Here is a 26,627-nt window from a genome sequence, read left to right as displayed (position 1 = left end):
TTCTGGAAAGTTCTTAATTGGCCCCAGGTGTCTTAATTGACCTGGAGCAGTTACCATTTCACTTATCCTGGTATCAGGGATTTGTTTAGCCTGGAGCTAATATATCTATCTCCCACTACTTTTCTATAGCCAGCTGGCTTTGCCCCATCACAATATATATATATTTCCTTCTTGCACACTAACTACTGGGCAGTGGCCTCTCAAGTAGAAACATTCAGACCCTTTCAGAACTTTGTAAACAATTAAAGGAGGAAGTTATTTTTGGCCAGGAGGTGATTTAACATTGGGCTTTTTTGGAACCACAAAATAAGTAGTGCATTTATTTATTTATTTTAAACTGAAGACAGGGCAAAGAGAAACATAATTTTACAATATTCAAGTTTGTCTTCAGACACGGAAAGAAGTCTCTGGTTAGTTCATGCTTGTGCAGTTCCGGGAATATGAATGGACTATGTACTAATGCTGTAAATGTTTATTTAATTTATTGATGAATTAGAATACAAAAAAAATCACCTTGCAAAGTTACTTATCATGAAAGGGTACTAGGGCTCAAGACCACACTGTAAAACAAAAAATACAAAATTAAAAAAATATTTCTATGAACTGGTGCTTAAGGATGATGCACTTGTATATTTTCTTTATAAGACAGGGTTTTCCAAATATCTCTGGCCACTTCCGCTTTTTGTTCGGGTTATTGCACATGCTTAAAACTTCCTTTGGAAACTTTTAAAATGCATCAGTTTCAGGTGCAATAAAGCAAAATTAATTCATTAATTAAAATAGTTATTTTTCCAGAGCTAATAAGAGGGAAAATTACTTCTTATTTGAGGCCAGAGTGGGGGACTTGTGTTGTCCATCGGCTAGTCAATTTATTTATGTTTCTGTCATACTCCTTATATTAAGGCTGAATTTATTGGGCTGAGGATAATCTCTTTAGAAAAAAAACTTAGGGAACTATAGTGTCACCTTGGCCCTCTGAGGGAGGGGGTTGATATCTTAGGAAGGTGTGGTGGGTCTGTAGTATTTGAAAGCTACCATGCTGTGGTGACCCACGAGCACTTCAACTAGGTGAAGGGTCTGCAGATCAGATCTAGCCAAGGCAAAACTTGTTAGAAATCTGTCCATGGATATGACCTGTGTATCACAAGAAGAGAGGTTTGCATTGGTTTATTTTTTATTTATGCCCTAGGAGAAATGAAGGTATAACCTGTTGATCCATATTTGTAACTTATTTCTCCTATGTTTAGGATTTTCAGGAACTATGTATGCATTAATAAAAGCAAATATCTTTAAGGAGTGTTGCACTGTAGACCTAAACTTCAATAGACAAGGGTTAACAGTAAAAATAATAAGTTAAATTTCCAAATCTAATTATTTTAACTTGGGATGTAATCATTGAGCAACATTGTAAAGGATTGATAGTTTGTCTTCAATTTATTTTGAGTTTGTTTATAACCCAAATTTCTCTATCTAATTTGTTTAAAGTGCCAAAAGGACTCTTAACATTTTTTTTAAAGCCACATTCACGGTAGTACTGAAGTAGTTCAGGTAGTCTTAAAAAGGAGCACTGTTGCACACAGACTAAAAATTGGTCGAAGGACCATGAACAAGAGCTAATGAGGAAAGGCAATAGACTCTGTGGTCATCAAACTTTTCCAGACGTGAAAGATTTGTGGCCTGTTTCTGGCTCAGGGATCGGCAACCTTTGGCCCGCAGCCCGCAAGGGTAAGGTCCCTGGCGGGCCGGGCTGGTTTGTTTACCTGCTGCATCCACAGGTTCGGCTGATCGCAGCTCCTACTGGCCACGGTTCGCCGCTCCAGGCCAATGGGGGCTGCGGGAAGCGGCGGCCAGCACATCCCTCGGCCCACGCTGCTTCTCACAGCCCCCATTGGCCTGGAGCGGCGAACCACGGCAAGCGAGAGCCGCGATCGGCCAAACCTGAGGACGTGGCAGGTAAACAAACCAGCCTAGCCCGCCAGGAGGCTTACCCTGGTGGGCCGCATGCCAAAGGTTGCCAATCCCTTTTCTAGTATCACACAATTACGTAACTATATTAGTATAATTGAGGACAACACTGCAGGTCTTGGGATAGTATATATCTGTTTCAGCAGAGCTAGAATGGGAAATGCATGTGCTTCTTTCCCTGCCATGTGGATTCTACAGAAATATAAGTAGTTTTTAAAAATTGCTTGATGTTTGAGAGATTTATTTTTTGTAAAAGAGGTCTAGATTTGGAAGATATTATCTCCAGATTATTGCAATTTCATTGAACTGTACTGATGGTAGTTCTGAGTTGCTGCAAAAAAATGAAGACCAAAGGACAGCTGGAAATGAAATGAGTACACCACGAATAAATACCTCAGCCATTCACATAGGAGAATGCAGAAAAGTTTTTAAAAATGTAGACTGCTCCTGCTGGCAATAAATTCTCCTGTCTTCTAACTGGAAGTTGCTTGAGGTGACTCATTGATATGCATTGTGTTAATTTTAATTCGTCCCCCACCTCCAAAAGAAGAGAAAAGTGATTGTTGTCTTATTTTCTGATTTGCAGATACAAGCAGCTATTTCAAATGTCCATTCCTCTTTATTCATGTTTATCACACAGTGACAGCTTTGTCATATACATTTAATCTTCCCTGTACAATGGATGTTCCCTTGGAGCCATACCAAGAAGTGTTAGTGAAGCTGATACAACCTTGTGAGATATTCTTTCAAACTTGCCTACTCGCAGCACTGAATCGGTAAGGAAAGTAGCATGGCTTTTGGTTCTCTTCCAAAGCTATAACGAAAACAACGGTTATAACATTGATCTATGTAGCAAATGAATTACAGCATTTAATATTTTACACAGCTGCAGCACCAAGCAGTCAGGAGGCTGAAATTTGGCATACAAGAGAAATTATTGTCTTTTAAAGAAAATGAAAAACATTGCAGGTGCTTAAGGTATAGAAGTGGCCAAAAATGTTTCGTGATATCAGACGTTTGTGAATTCTTAGATCAGTCTCCTGTGACAGGTTTCCTGCTGATGACCTGTTCGTTAGCTGCTAAACTATATGTGAGGCTCATCACAAAATATGGGTGCCTTAGATTGTTTAAAGGTATACACTTAATACCATCTACCTCTACTACTTTAGCCGAATCTGTCATAACTTCTGCTGATAAAACTAATTTTTTCAAGTCCTCCTGATACGCAGATGCGCCTTACACTGTGCCACCAAAGTAGCAAACCATCAGAGAAAAATGCTCTGCTTCCAGTTGTGGAGAATTGTTTCCCAGCAACCAAACACAGAATTCGAGGTGATTTTCTGTAGTAACTAGTTCCAGATTATTCACACAGCTTTAGAGATCGTAGCCAGTACCGTGAAATACTCCTGGAACCAAAGCGGTCAGTGTGCATTCTACCGTCAGAATAGCATGGGGATAGGGTCTGATGGAAGAACTTGCATTTCAGGAGCAATTGTGAAACCATGCTCTCCTCCCTTCCCCCTCAGAAGATCTTATTACTTTTACAAAATCCACTGCAAAATGTGTACTAGTCTGTGTCCTAGATCTAGCTGAATATCTTCTCTTGGCCAATCACCAGATTGCTCTTAGAGGACCCGCTGTACTAGGCCCTGTGTACTTAAGCCTCTGGAGTCTGACACAGGTGCATACACTGGCCCTAGTTAGGGGTCTCTAGGCACATTCTGTCTAGCACCCATCCTGAGAACTGAAACTTCAGAGTTGAACGCCTAGCCCCTGTTATTAGTGTTGACCCCTAAGGGCTAGTCACACTATTGTGCTACGCTGGTGGAGCTGCACCACAGTAGCGCGTCTGGTGAAGATGTGCTATGCCGATGGGAGAGCGCTCTCCCATCGGCATAATTACTGCACCTCAACGAGAGGCGGAAGCTAAATTCGGCCGGAGAGCGTCTCCCGCTGACATAGTGTGGTGTGGACGCTGCTTTAAGTTGCTTAGGGGGGTGGCTTTTTCACACCCTGAGCAACATACGTTACATCAACTTAAGCGGTAGTGTAGACAAGCCCTAAGAGTCCCTTGTAGCGTAGCACACTATTTCCCAGAACTCCCCAGCCATGTGAGTGTTCTGGGTCCACAGGTTACCTTTTTAAGAGCATGTGATAGATATAACATATACATGCAGACAGATTTTTCACAGGATTCTAAACCACCATTGCTCTTTAGTTAATCACACAAGAAGTACACAGATCTATACAAAAATAATAAACCCTACGCACATTTCCCTGCCTCAGTTTTCTCAGCACTCTGATTCCTTGGGATGGAGTCAGAGTACTCTGGGCCACCCAGGGTCTGTCTGCTGCAGCGCACAGCTGGTCTTAATCATGAAGTCTTTCCAGGTCAGCTTGCTTTGACCTTTGCTTGGTCCCCCAGTTATAGCAGAACCCCCTGCTACATATTATGTCCCTCTATTCCCCAGTCCTCCTATCTCAGTCTGTGAGTGCCTTGAGTTTATATGTCCCATTACCACCACCTGGTTCCTTTTTCCAATGCTGGTAATTTTCCACTCTTCAAACCCAAGCCTCCTGTAGACAAGCTGGAAGAAAGTGGCTTCTCCCAGCAACAGCCAATCTCCTTGGCATACCTGTTGACTGGGTAGAATATAGTGATTAAGATTAACCACTTTCAGATATATCTAGTATGGAAGAGACATGCTTAAAGTCTTGTCAGCAATGATGGATTCACATAGATATAGAGCATTCCATGGTACAGCAGTTTCCATAAGAAGCAATTTCCCAGTATCAATTAGAATTCATAAGTTGTACAGACAGATTCCTGAAATCATAACACAGACAACCCTCCCCTTTTCTCTCCATTTCTCAACAAAAATTCAATAGCAGAGTGCTGAAGTGAGCGCACATCTTATGTAGATTTTATTACTCATGCAAACTGTATAATATGAGATATTGCCATAAATTAATAAATAAAACTGAAGAACATATGTTACATAATGTATAGTCACCTCATCGTCGTTCTTTAATTATATTTCTTTGCTTGCTTTCATCTTATATATATATTGTGTGTGTGTGCATGCATGCAGATAATCACTAATATCCAATATTCGTAAAGTAACACAGTTTTACTTCCTCTGTTATATTGAATGGTTTTCTTGGTTATACTTAATTATACTTGTTTTCTTCATATTGCTGCACTTTCTAGGTAATATAAAAGACCATTGGATTTGTAGTTTGAGAACACGATATTCGCACAATGTTTCCCAAAACATATCTGGAGTTGCCGAAGTTACATGGATAGTTTGTTATGGCCCTTCAGTATACAGCACAAAATAAAAATGTCTAGCACTTGCCAGTGTAAGCCACTGACATTCCAGGCACTTGTGTATATGTTTTGTTTTGGCAGACTGCCATATAACTACACTACCCACATACTTGTTTAAAGTAAATTTAGTGTGCCTTTAACTATAGTTTAACATAGTAGTTTTGCTGTGTAGGAGACTGGCAATTGGTTAAGTCAAAAGCAATAACAAAATAAATAAAAGTAAAATAGTAGCACTGTCCTTCCTTCTAGTGGACTAAGAGAAGAGCTGACTATGTTCTTCTGGTTGTTATAAGATACCTGACTTGTAAATTACTGGGAAAGAGTGGAAGAGGCTAGTTGCCCTTCAAACACTTTTGATAGAAACAGATCTAGGAAAATTCAGTAACAAAGGAAGATAAGCATACCTTTCCAAATAAACTTAAGACCACAATGGACTTGCTAACTATTTTGCTTATTTTTTTACCAACTGAAACCCCTTAACTTTAGAATTTTATAGGTGAAGCCAGTAGCATAAGATATTGTTAGGGTCACCTAATGTTTATTTTCCGTGCTTGCTGTCTGCCTCAGGCTGAATTTTTTTTTTTTTTTTGGAAGTTTCAGCAAAAACAGTTATTCTTCAAGTGATTGTTCATGTCCATTCAAACCAGGTATGTGTGCACTGCGTGCACGCCAGCCGGAAGATTTTTCCCTTAGCAACATCCGTAGGGTTGGCCTGGGCGCCCCCTGGAGTGGCGCCTTCATGGCGCCCAATATAGGGCTCTGCCGACCCTCCACCCCCTCAGTTCCTTCCTACTGCCGGTGATGGCTAGCTGGAACTTCGCTCGCTCCTGTAGCAAGCGCTTTAGTAGTGTCTGATAGCATATAGTATATATAGTTTCTCAGTTAGTTAATAGTTGTTCCTTATAGTTATAGTTTATTGGTTTGGCCTCCCCACCCGACAGCGTTTCATCTTCTGGGGTATGCCCAGGTCTCCAGGGTTTAAGCTCCATGAGGCCTGTGGCAAGTTTATGCCCAAGAGTGATCCTCACTCTTCCTGCTTGCAGTGCCTTGGTGAGAGTCAGCAGAAGGAGAAGTGCCGTATCTGCAAGGGTTTCTGTCCCAGAACTCTCAAGGACTGGGAACAGAGACTAAAAATTCTGTTGATGGAGGTGGCATTGAGGCCACACTCTGACCCGTAACCCATTGAACCGGCACCGAGCACGTCCTCATTGGTGTGCAGCGCTATGGCAACAACAGCGCTTGAAACGGCCCCAACTAAGGACTCTAAGGCCCCCCAACACCACCATGGCTTGGGCCATAAGAAGTCGGCGTCAGCATGGCACTGCTCTCCATCCCTGGTGCCGGTAACAAAGAGGCCGGTGAGGGGTCCATCACCCCTCTCGAAACCTAAGGGGTCTGTGGCATCCACGAGCATGTTGGGACAGACCGCCTCCTCCTTGCTTCCACCCAGGGTCTAGTTGACTCCTGCCCCAGCCGGGATCTAGTTGAGTCCGAACCCTCCTCATTCCCCGGACCACCAAGGGGACATACAGCTACTGTCGACGCCGGAGGCGTTCGAGGCGGCTACAGACTTGATGTGCCTCCCGGTGCCGTCCTCCCCACAGAGGAGGGACAAGTTGCCGGTGACTGCGTGCCCCCTGTTCTGGGCAAGCCAGCCATGATGACCCGCCATTCTCCATCACCAGCACCCCCGGCACCGCCCGCACAGATAGAAGGACCGTACCATTCCCCGGCTTCGCGGCACCACTCACTGGCGACCCATGGTCCTGCTCCTCCATGGTCCTCCTACTTGGAGACCTCGGTGTCGGAGGCGGACTCTTAGAACTCCAGCAGATCGTAGAGCAGGAGTTCTAGGTCTCGACGGAGTCACCAGCATACCCAGCAACAGTGGCAGCCGTCTGCTCAATGGCCCTTCTGAACATCCCGGGCTTATCATCAGAGCCAGGGCCAAGCCCAGGGTCTGTGATCCAGGACTGTGTCGGTGTCGTCGGCATCTTTAATGCCACAGACAGTGCCAGCATCGCTGCCAGCGGCACCATTGTCCTTCGAGGGATCCTCCCTGTTCTCTGAAAAAAACAGATAAGAGACTTTACAGTTTGAAGGAATCTAGGGCTACTCTGTGCTCGCTGGGGCTCCACATGCCAGCTACCCAGCACAGGCATTTTAGGCCTCAGCCTGCCCCTCGGCCTTACCAGCCGCAGAACCGCCAGGATGCTCCGCGTAGGCGAAACAGGAGTGGCAGGAGGAGGCAACATCCCTCCTCTGGGCAAAACTCTGGCCAGCCCAAGCCTCCCTGGTCTAGACCTCCCTTTTGAAGGTGCGGTCGAGGATGGCTCACAAGTACGGACTCTGGATCCCTCCCCTCTTACCTTCTCGTCCCATCTGTCCTCTTTCTACCATGCCTGGTCCCAAATTACTTCAGACCGCTGGGTGCTCCGCACAGTAAAGAGGGGATATTCCATCCAATTCTGTGCTTCCCCGCCCTCCAACCCCCTTCCCTGTCCCTCTTCGGGGACCCCTCTCACAAGCAACTTCTAATTCAAGAAGTGTAGTCCCTATTTTCGGTGGGGGCAGTGGAGGAGGTTCCTCAGGAGCTAAGGGGCAAAGGGTTTTACTCCCGTTATTTCCTAATACCGAAGGCCAAAGGGGACCTCAGGCCCATCTTGGACCTGCGGCAGCTCAACAAGTTTGTAAGGAAATTCATGTTCCGTATGGTCTCACTAACCTCTGTTATCCTCTTGCTGGATCCAGGGGACTGGTATGCCGCCCTCGACTTGAAGGACGTGTATTTTCACATTGCAATAGTCCCACATCACAGACGCTACTTCAGATTCATGGTGAGCAGTGGCCACTATCAGTTTGCCTTCCAAAGAGTCCGTTTGGACTGTCAACAGCTCCCCAAGTATTCACAAAATGCATGGCGGTCGTCACGGCATTCCTGAGCAAGCGCCAGATACAGGTTTTTTCTTACCTCGACGACTGGCTGATCAAAGGCCACTCATGAGACCAAGTGGAGCGTCAGGTCGAATTCATAAAAAGGACCTTCCCTGAATTAGGTCTCCTCCTAAACGAGGCCAAATCTACTCTGTCCCCGGTGCAGAGGATAGAGTTTATAGGCACAGTCTGAGACTCGACTCAAGCCAGCGCGTACCTCCCGGAAGCCAGGTTTTGCTCATTAGCGGACATCATACGGGGCCTCAGACAGTTCCCCATGACCACAGCAAGGAACTGCCTAAAGCTGCTGGGTCACATGGCTGCGTGCACCTATGTGGCACAGCATGCCAGACTCAGACTGCGTCCACTCCAGTCTTGGCTGGCGTCGGTGTATCGGCCAGCCCGAGACGCTCTGGACAGCATCATAACTCTGCCCCGCCCGGTGTTGGACTCCCTCCTATGGTGGCTCGACCCAGGAGTAGTTTGTGCGGGAGTGCCCTTTGCTGGCCCTCAGCCCTCTCTCTCATTGGTGACAGACACTTTGGATCTGGGCTGGGTAGCTCATCTAGGGGACCTCAGGACTTGAGGCCTCTGGTCTCAGGCGGACCTCGCTCTGCACATCAGTGTCAGAGAGCTGAGAGCGATGCGCCTGGCATGCCATGCTTTCAAAACCCACATAGCAGGCAGGTGCATCTCAGACCTCACAGACAACACCGTGGTGATGTTCTGTATCAACAAACAGGGGGGTGCATGCTCCTGTGCCGGGAAGCCCTTACACTGTGGGACTTCGGTGTAGAGCATTCGATCCCCCTGCAGGTGTCATACCTCCTGGGTATGCAGAACGAGCTGGCAGACAGTCTCAGCTGGTCCTTCCATGGCCACAAGTGGTCCCTCCGGCTGGATGTGGTGAGCTCAATCTTCCGTCTCTGGAGCTCTCCCCAGATAGACCTGTTTGCCACTCACCGGAACAGGAAATATGAACTATTCAGCTTCCTCATGAGTCACAGTTTGGGGGTCCATCGCGGATGCCTTCCTCCTACCGTGGAGGGGCCGTCTGCTCTATGCTTTTCCACCAATTCCGCTGGTCCACAAGGTGCTCCTCAAGATCTGCAGTCATACTGATAGGGCCTGAGTCACACTGATAGTGTCGGCGAGGCTGCGCCAGCACTGGTTGACATCGCTCCTGGGAATGTCCAGAGCGGCACCACTCACTTTACCGCTGGTCCCGGATCTGATCATGCAGGACCATGGCCGACTCTGGCACCCGAATCTAGAGTCGCTCCACCTCACAGCCTGGATGCTCCATGGCTAAACACCACGGAGCTGTCCTGCTTGGATCAAATCAGAAAAGCCCTCCTTGGTGGTAGAAGCCCTCCACAAGGGCAACGTACCTTGCCAAGTGGAAAAGGTTCTCCGTCTGGGCGGAGCAACGCAGTCAGTCACTGTTGCTTGCCCCCATACCATTCACACTGGACTGCCTCCTTCACCTAAAACAACAAGACATGTCTCTGTCATCAATAAGGGTCCATTCAGCTACCACTTACCCCTTTAGCTGATCTGGGAGAGGTCTCTGCTGTAGTTCTATACCTCCTGTATTCAAATATCACTGATAACCACTGCAGAAGGTCAGTGTGGTTCCACATGATGCAGGGTAGTTGTTTTTTTGTATATAATGCTTTAGATTTAAAAACAAGAACATTAAAAGAATGTGTCAGAGTCAAGTACTCAGAAGTTAGGAAATGTCTGTGCATCTGTAGTTCAATTCTCTTATTATTTGCATTCTGATAGCATGTGATACGTAATTAAAGACTAGGAACCAGTGCTCAGGATGGACCGTGAAGGAGGCAGGGGGCTGTAAGAAGAAAAAGGACATTCTCTTGTGTTTTAAGGAACTGGCCAGAGACAGAGGAGAGTTGGGTTCTGTTAGTGGCTCTACCACAGATTTCTTATGTGATGTTTAGCAGACTCTGTCAAAGTGCATAAATCAGAGGGTTAAATCTAAGTTTTCACAGGCAACCTTAATTTTGTCATTTTCTAACTTTTGGGTGCTTGACTTGGAATTTTAACATTCTTTCAACATAGTTTTTTGTATGTAATATATGCTTATTGTAATGTAGTTTGAGGTTAGAAATATTTTGTCTGTCAGATCATGAAACTACTATATACAGAAAACAGGTTAACTATAGATAGTTTAAAGCAGAACAGCCATGTAGTACTTTTTTGGATAGCACACTAAATCCTTGTTGCAAGAACATAGCTTTTTGAGTAATATATGTAATATAAATGCAGATGGTGCTTGCGTAGAGGCTAATACAAGCACAATTTGGATGCTTTTAATGCAGTAAAAAATGATCAGCTGCCATTTGTATCAATCTTAAATAAGCAAATGTTATAGACTGGACTTTTCATTAGATGGTATTTTGTTCAGTCTCTCATGAGAGAGAGTACTGATCGTCTGAAGGAATTAAGAGACTCCATGACCCAATTCTTTGATGTTTCTAGGTACCACAGACTTTATTTTCTTGGTCAAAAATTATATAAAAAACTAATAATGGAGGTGGGATGGTGGTGGTGCTACACTATTGATCCAGAAAGCTGGATAAATGTTTTTTTGTTCTTTGTTTTTTTCCCCCAGAGATGTTATAAGAGGAGGGTTGTGAGGAATGTGTATATATTTTTATAAATCACAAAGAGCTATACTCTGCTACCTTTATGCATGTTGAATAGTATCTTACGCTGCAAGTAGTTCAATTGATATCAATAGGATTGTTTTGGGACCTGTGAGGAACTATTCTTTGTGAATCATGGTGGCAGAATCTGGTTGTAAAGTAGGCCAGACTGCAAAACTTTGCTTTTGTCACACAAATAGAAATGCGTAAACAGTATACAATTCTGATTCCCTCTTACTACCTTCCTTTTTTTTTACTGGACATGACCTAAGTATCAACATGTTGGAATTTAAAGAATACCTTTACTAATGGGATTATACAGTCAGCATCCAGATCAGAATAGTGATAGTGTTGACAGAGGTGTGGGCGGGACAAAACCTGCTAAAATAATAATACTGGATGACTTCGCCTGTCCATATGTTAACTGGTCAAATGTCATATTAGGATACAGTTTGAAAAAGCAATTTTTTGACACATAGCCAACTGGGTTTTGAATCAGCTTGTCTGCAGCATGTGAGAATGATTACTGCTGATTTAGGGTCAAGACGCAATGGTAGTTGAGCCCACTAAGTAATAGTGACCATAATATAATTAGGTTCAATATCCTCACAGGAGGGTCGTACCAAAAACTAGTACTGCAACACTGAATTTTAGGAATGATTTTTAAAATGAGTAAGCTAGTTAAAAAGAACATTAAAATTAAAGTTAAGTACTTAAAATCCATTGGATCATCCACTGTTACAGTTCAGGATCAGCTGCATCTTTGATCCATTGGGTGGTCTCTCTTGGAGTACACCCCCTCCAGCTTCTAGACCATGAGTCTTTACCTCTGTGTAGGGTGGAATCCTACAGTTCTTCCTTTCTCAGACTGGGTGCGGGGTTGCCGCTCCTTATGTACCTGTTGTGGTTGCTCAGTAGGCCTGACTGGGTTCAAGACCTGCAGATGTTCCCTTTGGGAGCTGTGACCAGTATGAATACAGTGATTCAAAACTGCTTTTTCAAAACAACTATTGTTTAATCTTAACAGTAATAACAAAGTATAATAATAAAAGGGTTTTTAACACAATGAACAGTCTACACACACCTCCAATTTACAGCTTAGTTGGGCATAGTTTATCCTAGATATCCCAATCACTTGGGGATCAATCTACGTGCCCAGGAGTCCCTGTCTTTCTCACCCCTGCTCTTCAGGGGTTGCACTTTTATCCACCCCTACGTTCTTTGACTTGTTTGTCTCTTGGGCATAGTTAAACAGGTTTACATGGCACACTGTGTGTGTATGAGAGAGAGACTTCAAATCAGTGGGTCCTCTATATAGTTTAATTATTGGCAAACGGGAGGCTATCAGAAGTGTTCACTTTCTTGCCTACATGCAGCCTAACTACACAAATGAAAACTGTTAACGCATATGCACTTAAACAGGTAAAAGTGCAATTTAAGAGAGTATATATTAATGTGGTAAATTACGGGATTGAGCAAAACTAATTTAAGTGGGGTTAAGCACTTGTATGTTAAGCATTGGCAAAAGTGGAATTAAATCAGTTTAAAAACAATGGTGTGTAAAAAAGTCATGTGTAAATCAGCCCTAAATAAAAAAGGAAGCAGAAAAGCATGAAGGAAAAAACCTACTATGGTTTAATCACAAAGTAAAATTTTAAGACAAAAATTTATCCTCCAAAAGTGGAAATCTATCCTAAATAGTGCTTATGGAAATGAACATAAACTAGGGTTGGTAAAATGGAAGATGGAAATTAGGAAAGCGGGAAAGGGAATTTGAAGAGCAAATACCTAAGGATATAGAAATGAATAAGAAAAAAATATGTATATCAGAAGCAGGAAACATGACAAAGTCTGTGGGTTCACTAAACAGGGAATAAAGGGAGCTATCAAGGAGGCCCAGGATATTGCTGCAATGCTTACAGGTCTAAAATTCCAAGAATTCCAGCTAGTGGGCTTTTTAAATATAGAGACAATATTCGCAAAAAGAAAAGGAGTACTTGTGGCACCTTAGAGACTAACCAATTTATTTGAGCATAAGCTTTTGTGAGCTACAGCTCACTTCAAATAAATAAATAAATTGGTTAGTCTCTAAGGTGCCACAAGTACTCCTTTTCTTTTTGCGAATACAGACTAACACGGCTGTTACTCTGAAAAGAGACAATATTGACTGCCTTTCAGTCTCCTAGTATAGTATCTAATTATAATGAAAAACTACATATTTTTATCAGTTCAGCCATTTCATTCATAAATTATTTTAGAATTCTTGGATGACTACCATCTGGTCCTTGTTTATTGATTGGAATTTAAATTATCAATAGGATTTTCTCTTTTGGAACTTCAGTGTTTGATAGTTTCTTCATAGTTATTACCTACAAAGAGTAGCTCTGAAGTTGCTATTTCCCCATTATTCTCTGTAATAAACAGATGAAAAGAAATCATTTAGTTAAATTACTTGAGATATAAATGTAAACATAGTTATAAAACACTTGGAGGTGCTTAATATGATAGGCACAAAACAAAAAGCGTGACTTCTCTGAAGAAAAAAATGGTGCCTTTCCAATCTACTAGAATTCTTTGAACATGTCAACAAAATAGTGAACAGAGAACAGTTTGATATAATTTATATGGACTTTCACAAAGCTTTTGATAAAAAATGCTTAAAAGAGATGTCACAGGGTGAGTGGAAGAGTTTTGTTCTGAACTAGAAACTGCTTAAAAGAGGATGCAAACATCAGGAATAAATGGTAAAATTTCCGTACAGGAGGTAGTAGTGGGTTGCCCCAAAACCCATACTATGCTTGGTGGTGTTTGTACTATATTAGGAAACTTTTTTGATGAGGTATATGAATAATTTTTTAGCTTTGCCTTGTGCAGTAATTTGGGAGCTTTTTCTAATATAGCTTCCATGTAAATGCTATATGATTAGTTCATTGCTTATATAAATGCAAAGTAGTTATTAGTCGTCTTTTTATGGCATTAATCAAATTTGTGTTGATGAGCTGTTACCATTATTTTACATCGAGTTCAAGAAGAACATGAATAATTTATTACAACTCTGGCATCTGTGAAGATGCACAAACAGAAAGAGGGAAATGATTAGAAAAGTAATATTCTGACTTTTCATGTCATTGTAAATTAACGTCAGGTTGCTTTTTTGTAGATTTGCCCACATACCTTCAAGAGAACAAAGTTCAAATATACCTCTGTATTTTTCCTTGTTTATATCTTGTTTTTTTATAGATTATGAAACAATATCCACTGTTTCATAATATCCATGGTATTTATATTTCTTGTTTAATCCTTGGGCACATCTTTCAGTGCTGTAATCTAATTTGTGACATGAGATTAGAAACTGTGAAATTCCTTGTGAATCTTAATTTATAAATAAAAAAAAACCCACTGCATTTAAAAATGAAGCAAATGTAAGGTAACATAGGGTTCTTGAATCTTGAAACCTGACATTTGTTTTTTACCTTTAAAGCTCTCAGTGGGTTGGGACTTGCTGTTTTTGAGTATGTTACACTGAATCCTGGCATGCAAACAGATCATCAGGGTTATTGAAGTTGACAGTTCCCTAGAAGAAGCTCTTTGGGGCTGGAGCAAGGTATTCATAATGGAAGTCTTTGGAATTCCCTATCACTGGAGATTAGGGTAAACCTGGGTGTTGCTAGCTTTACTGAGGAATGTAACACATTTCTTGCCTATGATTTTCCTACTGCAGCAGTGAGCACAAGATGATCTAGTGAGGTTTTTCTTGAGAAAACAAACCACAAAAATAGTCCCATTTGTGAAATCATTTGAAAATGAGGATTTAAGGCTAAAATCTGCTCCTGAGTTCTGGAAACTTCTTTGCCCAACAGTCTCTGAGAAAACTCCTAATTTGACTGTGTTATTCCAACAGCAATGGCCACTCCAGGGATGGCAATCACAGTAGTCAGCAAATTTCAGACTGATTTTTCTCATACACAAGGCTCAATTCTAATATTAGTTGCATGTCTTTTTCTTTGGTAAAATCCAGTAATGCGGTTGAGCACCCAAACATTCTAGCAGATTTTGAAAGTAGTGTATGTAGTAAATTTGTAAGACAGTGTTGTAGCTGTGTTGTTCCTAGGATAATATAGAGAGAAGGTGGATGAGGTAATATCTTTTATTGGACAACTTTTATTGGACCAGGAAGTTGGTCCAATAAAAGATATTATCTTACCCACCTTGTCTCTTGTGAATATGTAAGACAGTGAAGCAAACTCATTATCCCAGACAACCTGAGTGAAAATTAAGACTCCATACAGTCTGATTCTAAAAAAAGGATATAAAATACTTTTTACATGTTAACACAAAATTAAGCCTTTTCAGCAATTTGCATTATTAATCTATTCTGTGTTAATAGGCATTCCTGAAAGTGGTAAAATTGTTTCTGATTTAGTTGTATTCCTGTGTACAGCTTGGTCCTATTTAGACTGTGGAAAACAATCAACCACATCTCTAAACTTGTGCTTTTGGGAGCACTGTATGCATTGATATGACTGTCTGTGATAGGGTCCACTCCACACAAGGCCTGAAGGGGTAAATTAGGCCAATTAACCTATAGGCTACACCTGGGGGAAAGCCAGGGAGTGCTAAGGTAGGGTTGCTACCCATCTGAGTTTTACCTGGACAGCCCATTTTTTGGCTTTAGTGTCCAGGTGCCATTTATGGTTGCCAGGTGCCCTGTTTCCGGGCACTTGAACCAAAAGCCCGGTTACAGAGGGGTGGGGAGAGTTACCATGTCATTAACCTGTGCCAGACCCTGCTCATCTGGGGCTACCTCCTACCTACATGCAGGCTCCTTGAGATGATCCAGCAAGTGATGGGGAGGGAGAGCTACGGGGTGGGGTGCTGAAGGAAGAGGTAGCCCCAGGACCATGAGGAAGAGGTAGAGAAGGGAGTGGGGCCTTGAGTGAAGAGGTGGAGAAGCGGCAGGGCCTTGGGGGAACAGGCAGGGAAGGGTGTGGGGCCTCAAGGGGTCCAACTACCAGCAATTAGAAAGGTGGAAATCCTGTGCTAAGGCCTAATTGCTGATAAAGTCCAGCTGCGGGGAGCTGGGCTGGGTTTAAAACGACAGGAAATTGGCCCCAGAAAGGGGGAAATAGTCTGCGGCCACTCCCTGGGAGAAGGGAGGTATGCTGGGGTCTCCAGTGCCAAGTAGCCTGTGGCTACTCCCTGGAGGAAGGTGTTTGGGCTGGTAAATCTAGGGAGGGGAGGAGCCAGAAGGTAGAGCTGAGAAATAGGAAGGAGTCCAAGAGAAGTGCAACCTGGTTTGGGGAAAGCAGGCCACCGTTGCTAGAGAGAGGTCTCTGGACTAGAACCTGGAGTAGAGAGCGGGCCTGGGTTCTCTTACCAATCACAGGAGTAGTGGCATAGCCAAGGTGGTGAAGGGAAGACTGCTGTTTATGTATGGAGGGACTTTGATACCCTGGAAGGGGAGTACTATAGTGACCTGGCTGGAGGGCTGAGTCACAGCAAAAAAGAGAGACCACAGGGCGAGGAACTGACAGAGAGGGGCATCAAACCTGGAATCAGCTAATCTCCAGAGCAACCTGGAGAAGGCACTTCAGGGGTGAGTGGAGCCTGTAACACCTTTTTAGGATTATTTTTTTTAATGGCCCCAGAATGCTATGATTTCATAATATAAAGCATTTATGGTAGAATTTAATAGAGCTGTCTGTCTTAAGGTTTTATTTTGGTACCCATCACTGTAGTATCTGAGCATTCTTACATTGAAATAAATAGCAGTAACAAAGTCCACCAAGGTTTTGGATCTATTCCCTTTCCAAGGTAAAAATGCCACTTGGGCGATTGATTTGTTATTTGGGTTAGTTGATTTTTTGTTATAGGCTTTTATTTTGAATTTTTGGGAGGATGAGGAGTATGCCTTTCTCCTTTTCTGAGCTTTCATCTGCTATATATGCATGATGGCTAAAACATCCAGAATAATTTGAAACGTATGGCCTGTAACAAAAGAAATGCAGTGCTTGTTAAAAACTTGCACCACAGAGAATATAATTTTCATCTGAGTAATTCATGAAATTCCACAGATTTGCTTTCTTTATTGTAAAATAGCTCATTTTATATGAATTTTAAACTTTTTTCCCTCTGGCTAATATAAGATGGAGGAAAATTCCCAGGACTTCTGATCAATTTTCTATGATTTAAGGCATTTGTAAACTCTTAATATATCTTGTAAATTAAAAATTCATTTGTTTTAAAAAAAATTGTTTGCAATTGTACAAGTCAGTGTTCCCACAGTGTGACTTACAGTATATATCGCTATCATCAGAATGTCTCTATCAGTCCCATCTTGGCTGAATGCAAATTTTGAGACTTCAGGCATAAGTAGATTCACAGACTCTTTGTTCCTACTATGTTGAACTGAGAGAAGAAAATTGAGCAAGGTTTTTTTTCTGAAAAATTTGTCTGCAGAATTATATATGGTTTCATATACTGTATTGCAGACTGCCAATCTCTGCCTATTTGAGTATTTTGTTATATTGCCTCTTGTAACTGTAGCAGCTGAACAACTTGTGAAAATTAATAATAATAAAAAAATTCCTTTGCATCAGGTGGGAGCAAATTCTTGACTAAAACCATTCCATAGTCCTTGACAGCTCTTATGAAAATCCTATCTTGTGCTAAGTAGACTCAGCAGTCTCCCCCTTAGTCAACAGTTTAATTGCTCCCATGGAATGTAATTTGTGGGATACCAGTGTCATGGAGGAAGTGTGTCTCTCAGGAAGCTAAAGCCAGTCCTATGAGGACTTTGAATATCAGGAAAAGAGACCTGGAATTGGACCATGTATTCGGTAAGGAGCTAGTGCAGGTCTTAGTCTTTCTTGTGGTCATCTTCAGCCAGCTCTCCTTCCAGGGCCTGGTTTCAATGGTGCATTCAAAGCTTGGAGATGGTTTGATATAAGAGATGTAGAGCTGGGTATTGTTCACATATGTTGTGGGCACTTGAGCCTGTGTTGTCCCATTAGCTGCCTCAACATCTTAATATAAATGTTGAATAGGATGGGGCAGAAGTTTGAGCTTTGTGGGCCTCTGCATTTGATGGCTTTGAAGATGGGAAATTACCCATAATGACCCATTGGGCTCAGTCTGCGAGGATGCTCTCAGTGCTTTTACTTGCTACAACAGCTAGCTAACCCAGCACTGGAGCAGTACATCTGTTACTCCTGGGGGAATTGTGCGCTGAAAAATTCTGCAACAAAAAATTAAAAATTCTGCACACAATATGGGAAGTAAATTGCTGGGAAGGAGCCTGGCTGTAAACTTGGCGGGTTGTTGGGTATGGGTGGGAAATTATGTTTTTTTTGGAGAGTGGGGAGGGATTGTTAGGGAGCTTCCCCCATGCAGACCCTGGCTGACTCCTAGCCTCTCCCATTCAGTCAGGCACATCTGCCCCTATCCCCATGTGTGTCTGCACCCCCATGTGTCCCTACATTCCCACTCAGACACCCATTCCCCCCCATCCCCATGTGGCCCTGCAGCCCCTCTCCCTGTCCCCATGTGTCTCTATGCCCCCAATCAGCCACTCCCTGTCCCTATGTGGCCCTGTGCCCCTTCCCCTTTCTCCATGTGTCTCTGTGCCCCCACTCAGCCACCTCCCCATCCCCATGTGACGCTGCAGCCCCTCCTCCATCCCCATCTGGCTCTGCGCCTTCCTCCCCCCTGTGGCCCTGCGCCTCCACTCCCATTCAGCCCCTGCCCAAGTCTGCTCTCCCCCACTAGTCCTTATGAGCTCCTGTCTGACCCCCCAGCAGCCCCACACTGTCTGTCTCCCCATATCCCTGTCTCCTAACCTGGCCCAACAGGCACTGTGAAGAAGGCAGTTTCTTTCTCTTCCCTAGCTGGCTGGGAGCTTCTGCTCTGTTCTAATGCCATAGCGCCCTCTGGTGGGCAAAAGGCAGAATTGCAGTAACTTTCCGGCAGAAGCTTTTTTCTGCGCAAAAATTAAAAATATGTATGGCTCATTAATTATGCACATGCACAGTGGTGCAGAATTCCCCCAGGAGTAATCTGTTAATCCCCTTATCAAAATTAATTGCTTACTAAGGAATATGAAAGTTTAGAGGTCCTCTCATGCCTTCTCCATGGGAAGAACTGTCTGACAGTCAGTTAACTCGGTGAGTTTCATATCACAAATTTCTAAAGATCATCAAATGGCAGGGTGCGTGGATCTCCTAGTCTACTGATTCTTGGATATGTAAAGGAGGAAATCACATGGTTCTAAAGGGCATTTCGATGAAGGGCCTGTGCTTCCACAGCAGTTCCTACCCACATTCTTTATGTCAACACAGCTCCCTCAGGAACCATGCTTCCATGGGTTCTCTACCACCAGGTGCTCCAAACCATCTTGCACTCATTCCTCTTGAGGGGGGAAGATAATGTGTAACATGGCAATATCTATGCTGTAGATTTCTTGCAGGCGTATTTCTCTCCACCCAGCCAACCCAGATTTGTGTAGTAGTTCTTTTGGGCAGTGGGGCTTCCACGAGCTCCAAGGGAATGGGAATATACCATATAGCCACTCCCTCAGTACCTTCAGTGGCATCAGGGGCTTTTATGACCCCCCCCCATTCTTTTTTGTTACCCTGCACTTCACAGAAGAAGGGAGCAATAGGGCCTTAGTGATTTATGTTCAAACCAAATGCTTCCACTTGCTTAAATATTTGGCCTTTATCAAGGTGTCATAGGACATCATGTTATCCGTAATATTATTATTGCTGCATGCTTTGAATATCGGGTGCAGTGTACTGCCTGAGAGGAAGTGTAGAATATACATCTGTTGTACTTGCTTTGGCAATTCTTATTGGGGGTTACAGGGCAGTATGCAGTAGAAAAGCAGCATGTTTAGCAGTTTTTAAAGTTTGATGAAATAAAGAAGTATGGCACATGAGGTGGGTTATAAGGTCAGGAAATGGGAGTGTGTAAAACAGTATATCAAGGTATTGGTAAAACATAAATAAAGCTTTAGAATGTGCCAGTTGCCTTAAATAGCTAGATTTTGATAGCTCAGTATTTGCAAATACCTAGGGAATACCTCAATAGTGAATTAAAGTTCTCTAGTTATATTATCTAAGGCAATATTGGAAAACTTTTCAGCATGGCCACTGTACAGCAAAACTTTCTATAGGATTGTTATCTTAACAGAATTCAGTATATTAATTTGCTGTGATAATAGTTATAAATGGAGGTGATTTGCATCAGATTTTGAAAATCATTGTATGAAATAATAGGTTCACAAAATGAGTTCTGTGTAGTTGAGTTTGACTTTGCATATGTTTTTAGCCCTTCTTCTGCCCTATCCCTCACTTCTTTAAAAGCAAGTTGCATTGTTATATATTAATAAATGCTGGTGTAACATACTACTCTAGTGTGTGAGATCAGGACTCCCTCTAGCGGCTGGCTCCAGTGACTGATTATGCAGTGTGCACTTCTCAGAGCTCACTTTTTTTTCTTTTTTCTCACATGGAAGAGGCCTGTGGTTTTGATGGTGATGATTCTGGGTTAGATCCCTGCTGATCACTGTTGTGGTTTATTACATTGGTGAGTGGTAAATTAGGGTTGTCAATATAAAGCTGAGCTTCACTGGGAAATTACTATTAAACTGTCCGAATATCACTGGTTAACTTAATCACTCACGTTCGCCATGCACATGACAGGATGTTGAATGGCAGCAGATGGAACAAGGAGGAGTGAAAGAGCTCATTTTCTATTTCCAGGGCCAGGGAGAGAGTGTACTGAGTTGTTAACATGCTAGTTCACAACATTATTGGGGGAGGGATGCAAAAATTAGGTCTGTGAAAAGATTAAAAAACAAATTGTGATTAATTGTGAGATTAAGCCACAATTTATTGCAGTTTTAATCGCACTGTTAACAGTAGAATACCATTTATTTCAATATTTTGGAATGTTTTCTTCATTTTAAAAAATTGATTTCAATTATAACACAGAATGCAAAGTGTACAGTGCTCACTTTATATTATTTATTTTTATTACAAATATTTGCATTTGTGTGTGTGTCAGGGAGAAGTGTGTGTGTCGTGGGGTGAGGGAGGGGTGGGGGGAATGTGTATGCATTGGGGAGCACTGTCTCTTTAAGCAGAGCACTCAGGACCCTGAATGTTTTTCAGCCATTGGCAGATGCTGTCTGCAGCACTCACTCCTGAGCCAGCAGCAGACAGGCTCCCACTGTTCCCCAACCCCAGCTCAGCAGTGACCGGGTACATGAGAGGGGGACACCCCAACATCAGTCCCTTTGCCCCTGCTCTGCGCAGAAGACAGGAGGCAGGCTTCTGGTCTGGAGCAGCTTGCCCAAAGGTGGCTCCATGGGGGAGGAGGCGGGAGCAGCAGTGGAGCAGGTCAGTGGGAGGAGGCACATCCCTGCCCCGGAGGTACGCAGCAACGCACCCCCTGAGCACGGTGCCCTGGGCGGCGGCCCCCCTCACCCTCCTCTAAGGCCAGCCCTGTCCAGTGGGGAGGGGAGAGAGCAGACAGTGGGGGAGCCGGGCACCTCTCTGTCCCAAGAAGGTGTTTAACCAGCTCTCCCAAATTGCCTGCAGTCTCTTCTCCCTGGCTGTCTCCTGCTTGTTGCCACAGCCAATGCCTCCCTCCGCACTCAGCCGCCGCCACGTCCCATCTCCAAAGGTGTGCGATTAATGCTTGTTTAAAAAAAAAAAAGCATTAATTTGTTTTGAGTTAATCACATAGGTTAACTGCGATTAAGCGACAGGCCCAGCAAAAATATATATTCTTTCTTCTGAAATTTGCTCCATCAATGGTATGGTTTTACATTAACTGTGACAGTGAGGCCAATATTTTCAAAGTTAATTCTTATGTTAACTGTAATATGGGGAGTGACCACAATACAAAACAGTGATCTTTAGGAAGTGTGCATGAACTAGCAGAGTTACTACATAGTCTTATTTATGTGACCCTGTCCAAACTCTTGTTATGACATGTCTAAAATTTACATAGCTAGGTCTGTGGGATGTTCACCCGGTCTAATTATTCTGCAAGCCACCTTCATGTATTTGAGCACAGTACGAACAATACATTACAGTGTTGTCAATCAGTATTTGTACCTTGGTGGGCATACAGGATTACACTACTGATGGTTACCTTCCAGAGATCAATCCTGGGGCCCAAGAGTTGTCAATGTGCCCTTTTAAAAATAAATAAATTTTTTTGGGGGGGTCTGTATTAGTAACCTTAGTTTCAACATTACATTTTTTTCTCATATGAAATCAGAAGTATATTTTAAAACTCTTACCACCAAGCCTGCCGGAATGCAGCCCTTTCTATATATCTTATTCTCTTGGTCCTTCGGTATTTGTTATAATAATGTCTATCAAACAAAATGTTTTCTTTAGTTGACTCAAATGGAAGTATTCTTCCCACTTTTTCATGACCATGATGACATCACTGGAAGTGCTATGATTGCTAGTTGCCATTCGTCCTGTAGGACGCTGTGGAGACGTAGTTAACTCCCTGACTCTAAGGGCAGGTCTACACTACAGTAGGGATCGATGCTCTGAGTTTGATCCACTGGCGGTCGATTTAGCGGGTCTAGTAAAGACCCGTCAAATCGACTGCAGATCGCTCTCCAGTCGATCCCTGTACTCTACTCCTGACGAGAAGAGTAAGGTACGTCGACAGGAGATTTTCTCCCACCAACCCCTCGCGATGTAGACCCCGCGATAATTCGACCTAAGGTATGTCGGCTCCAGCTACGTTATTCACGTAGCTGGAGTTGCGTAGCATAGGTCAACTTACTGTGGTAGTGTAAACATAGCCTTACAGAGACAGAAAATAGTTGCAGAGACTGAGGCTATGGCTACACCAGAGCTTGCAGCTGCGCAGCTGTAAGCTGTCTAGTGTAGCCACTCTAAGCAGATAGGAGAGAGCTCTTCCATCGACTTAATCCACCCTCAGGGACCGACATAGCGCTGTCCACACTGGCGCTTAGGTTGGCGTAAATTATGTCGCTCAGGGAGGTGGCTTATTCACACCCCTGAGCAACATAAGTTATACCTGCATAAGTGGTAGTGTATACATAGCCTGAGACAAAACATAAAGCCGCATTAGATTACAGCAGCATCAATACTAAGTTTACTTCTACAATTATATTACTTGTTAAATATGCTATCCAAACCTCCTGCCTTTCTGCCATCAATGAAAACTCACAAGCCTGATCTTCAGGTTATATAGCTTGCCTTAAGAGTTACGCCATGCTAATATTTTCCTAAAGAATGTGTAACATTTTTTTGTTGGAGGAGGATAACATTCACTACAGTTTGGAAAGAAAATTTTATATGGGTATAGGATGGAATGAAGCAGCTTCTCCACACAAGACCATCTCCTGGTAATGATTCAAAAAGGGAAAGTTATACTGGTAGTTGATCACTTGCTTTCCTTATCAGGAAAAAGACGAATGGGATATGACAATTCATTACTTAATTGTTGTTGTTCTAACCTGTATAAACTGGTTTTTATTTCCTTCAGTATATCCTATGATTAATATGAAATATTGAGTCACTAATTTGTCTCTTTCGACAAAAAATAATCATATAGCAGCACTTTGATAATCATACAGGAGAAATTTAATGTTAGAATTCTTAATGCAAGATTAACTCTTCTGACATACAGTTTTGTTTTGGCTCACTGTAATGGAAATGAAGTTTACATTGTATATAAATTCTTTAGCAGCTACCTTGAATGCGGTTTTATCTAGTGATGGTTTATTTGTATTGCAGTTACACTCAAAAACCCCAATCAGGGTTAGTATTCCATTGCAAAATTGTGCAAACAAAGGTAGACACAGTCCCTGTCCTGAAGACCATTAATAATATAATTAATAATAATAATAATTTATTATTATTCATTTATTAAATTGTTACAGGAATACATGGTCCAAGAACACATTGTGCTAGACACTGTACAAGTACTTCATAAAAAGGCCTCCAAGAATTTACCTTATTTTCTTATCTACATTAGCTATTTTTTTATTGTTGCTTACACATAGCCAAGGAAGTATATTTTAGGTACTATATTAGATTCTTGTCCAGTTTCCAGCTTAGTACAATACTATTTCTCATTCAAGAACAGAATAATTGCAACAAAATTATGCTGACTGTTTCACGATAAAGATTCTATCTAGTGTTTTTCTAGTGTGACTTGCTTATTTTTTTGCATTTTGTTACTTTATTTTGGAGATTTAGCAAACTGGCTTTTGGCAGGTGAAAGACTTTTTGAAGCCAGAAGCCATTTGAAAATCTCTTGGCATCAGCTACAATGAATTATTTGTGTACATCAATTAAAAAGCTTAAGAAGCTGCTTCATGATTATTATTTTTCTATTTTAAACCATTTTATATTTATGTACATATAGAAGTGGTGCGCTCAGGTGAAGTCTACATGCATAGGTGCCGGGGGTGCTGCTGTGCCCCCTGGCTTGAAGTGGTTTCCATTATACATAGGGTTTACAGTTTGGTTCAATGGCTCTCAGCACCCCCACTATAAAAATTGTTTCAGCAACCCTGACAGCATCTATGGTCTTGATAACTATTAAATACACTTCTTTACTTTGGCAGTCATTGAATGAACTACAAATCATGGAACAATTTATGCTTATTTTTCACCTTTTGACATCTTGTGCCCTGTAATCCTTGTAATATTCCAGTTGATTGCGCACAGCTGTCTCTCTCTCTCCCTCCCATTAGTGAAAGCTTGGATCCAGTAACTTTTTTTTTATTTTCACCCACCTGGAGACTCATTCTTCTAGCTGCTTTCTGGACTTCCACCAGCTAAGCAGTGGGTCTTCAGATCACTGAGTGAGGGTGTTCTGAGGGCAGTGATATTTGGAAACAAGTGGGGCTTGGGAGTTGCAGACAGAGAAGAGGTTTGTGAACTGGTTCCTTATTTCATTTCTTATACAGAAAAGCTATTTTTGGAAATGCTTAGAGTGTTTAAAATGTTAAGGTGTACATTTTAAATCATTTTTTGAAAAAGTTTTCTGAAGAGTTTGTCAACTGTGGCATGAACAAAAAGACAAGTGTGCTATAACATTTTTATTGAAATTTATTTGAGGTGCTATGCAAATTCACTTGAGGCTGAACCACTTATTGGTACTAGAATCCTCTATTTAAGCCAGAATCTTTTATTCCCATCCAAGAAAAACTCTATTAACAGACCACATCATCATGGAAACTACATTTATGGATTACCCAAAGGATATAATAATAAAATAAAAACTGGTAGCACAGTACCACTAAATATAAAAGTAATTAAGCACTTTGCAAGAGTTTCTACACAGCCACAGATTAAAAACCTGTTCATTTGTTTATTGAGGTAGAGTGTTTAGCTTGTGCATATTATTCCTGTGTTCTTTCCACCATCAGTTTTTAAGAGATGGGATTTTTTAATTTTCACATGGAAAACTTCCAAGGACAGGGAATGGAGGATTTGGTTTATTATTATATCAAACTGGAACATATATAACAGAGCAGCGCTCCTTAAATATTGCATTGTGGTGTCACAGCGACCAGACACAACTCTAAATTAGTGGACCCCTTAATCTAGTGACAAGACTCTCTGCATCCTGTACGTAGCCACAATTGGGGCTAAAAGGGACTTGTGTTCTGTAGGCAGGAGCTGTGACTGATGAATCAATGGACAATTTTCTTTGTCCACATGCATAAGTTTGCTAAACTACTTCCATGTGACAGTTGCTTTTGCTTGTCTGTCTTGTGACTTGAACCTGAGTTCCAAGTCAAGAGTGCTGTCAGCAGGCCCAGCTGACAGCAGTAATATTTCCATCATTATTTCCTGTCAATGTATGCTCGGTTGAGGTAAACAACAATAAAAACCATGCACCTTAACAATTAAGCAAATGTACAATTACATGATGATGACCACCCAGCAGCATGAAATAATCATGTGCGGATGTGAAACTTATTAGCTAATAAGTCCAAGGAATAAAAAAGTTTGTTTCACCTTTGCAGAAACATATCATCAACCTTCCCCAAAACCCTGCCTAGTTTTGTTTGTAGGCGTGCAACCCAAGAAGACAGAATGTTAGTAATTAAATACAACTGTCAGCTGAGCAGCACTCTTCGTCTCAAGGGAAGGACTTTTAGAATTTGTGCTGACAAGTTGAATTGCAACTGTCAACAGATATTTCCTGAAGAAGGCCTGTAGGTTTAATACAAACTTATTCTGTGCTTTCTTCTTTTTAGTGTGTTTGTGTATACACTCACATATGTGATTTAGTTCTTTCTTTTGTTTTGTGTTGTGGCCATGGTTCATTTAGGTGACAATAAAAGACATAAAAACACCAAAATGTTGTATGACCTTATCCTTCAGTTGTGATAACAGAAGGATATAACAAATGTTTTCACTTCCTCTTTTGTATACATAATTCACCATATACCTAATTATCCCAAGTACAACAGGAAAGCTTTTGTTTAATTCTGTTGTCAGCTGTGTTAGTATGAAGAGCATTCCTTAGATTAATCCTTGTTCTCAGAAATTTTAACATAGTTAAATCAATATAGAAAATAACATTAATCAAAAGGTTAATTTCACTTTTAAGACAAAGTCTGAAATGTGTGGTAAGAATTTATTAGCATTTACTAGAGTTACAATGTTTAGCTTATGGACTAATGAAAATATATTGAAAGAAGGCAGTTA

The 26,627-nt window shown here is 42.0% G+C and overlaps 1 protein-coding gene across 17 annotated transcripts in view; it reads left to right on the top strand.

Moving 5' to 3' along the window:
- The window catches only part of LRCH1 (leucine rich repeats and calponin homology domain containing 1), a 272,083-nt gene that overhangs the window by 88,252 nt on the left and 157,204 nt on the right, over positions 1-26,627 (top strand). The window contains exon 1 of one of the 17 annotated variants that reach the window (XR_012668451.1): positions 2,604-2,741. The exons of the other annotated variants lie outside the window; for them this stretch is intronic. The gene's annotated coding sequence lies outside the window, so the exon portion shown is untranslated. Of the gene's footprint in view, positions 1-2,603; positions 2,742-26,627 lie in introns of those variants that run through there. 17 annotated transcript variants of the gene reach the window in all.

Source organism: Caretta caretta, chromosome 1 (assembly GCF_965140235.1).
Source record: "Caretta caretta isolate rCarCar2 chromosome 1, rCarCar1.hap1, whole genome shotgun sequence".
NCBI classification, from domain to species: domain Eukaryota; kingdom Metazoa; phylum Chordata; order Testudines; family Cheloniidae; genus Caretta; species Caretta caretta.
The sequence above is the reverse complement of the archived record's forward strand: the minus strand, read 5'-3'. Positions and strand labels throughout refer to the sequence as shown.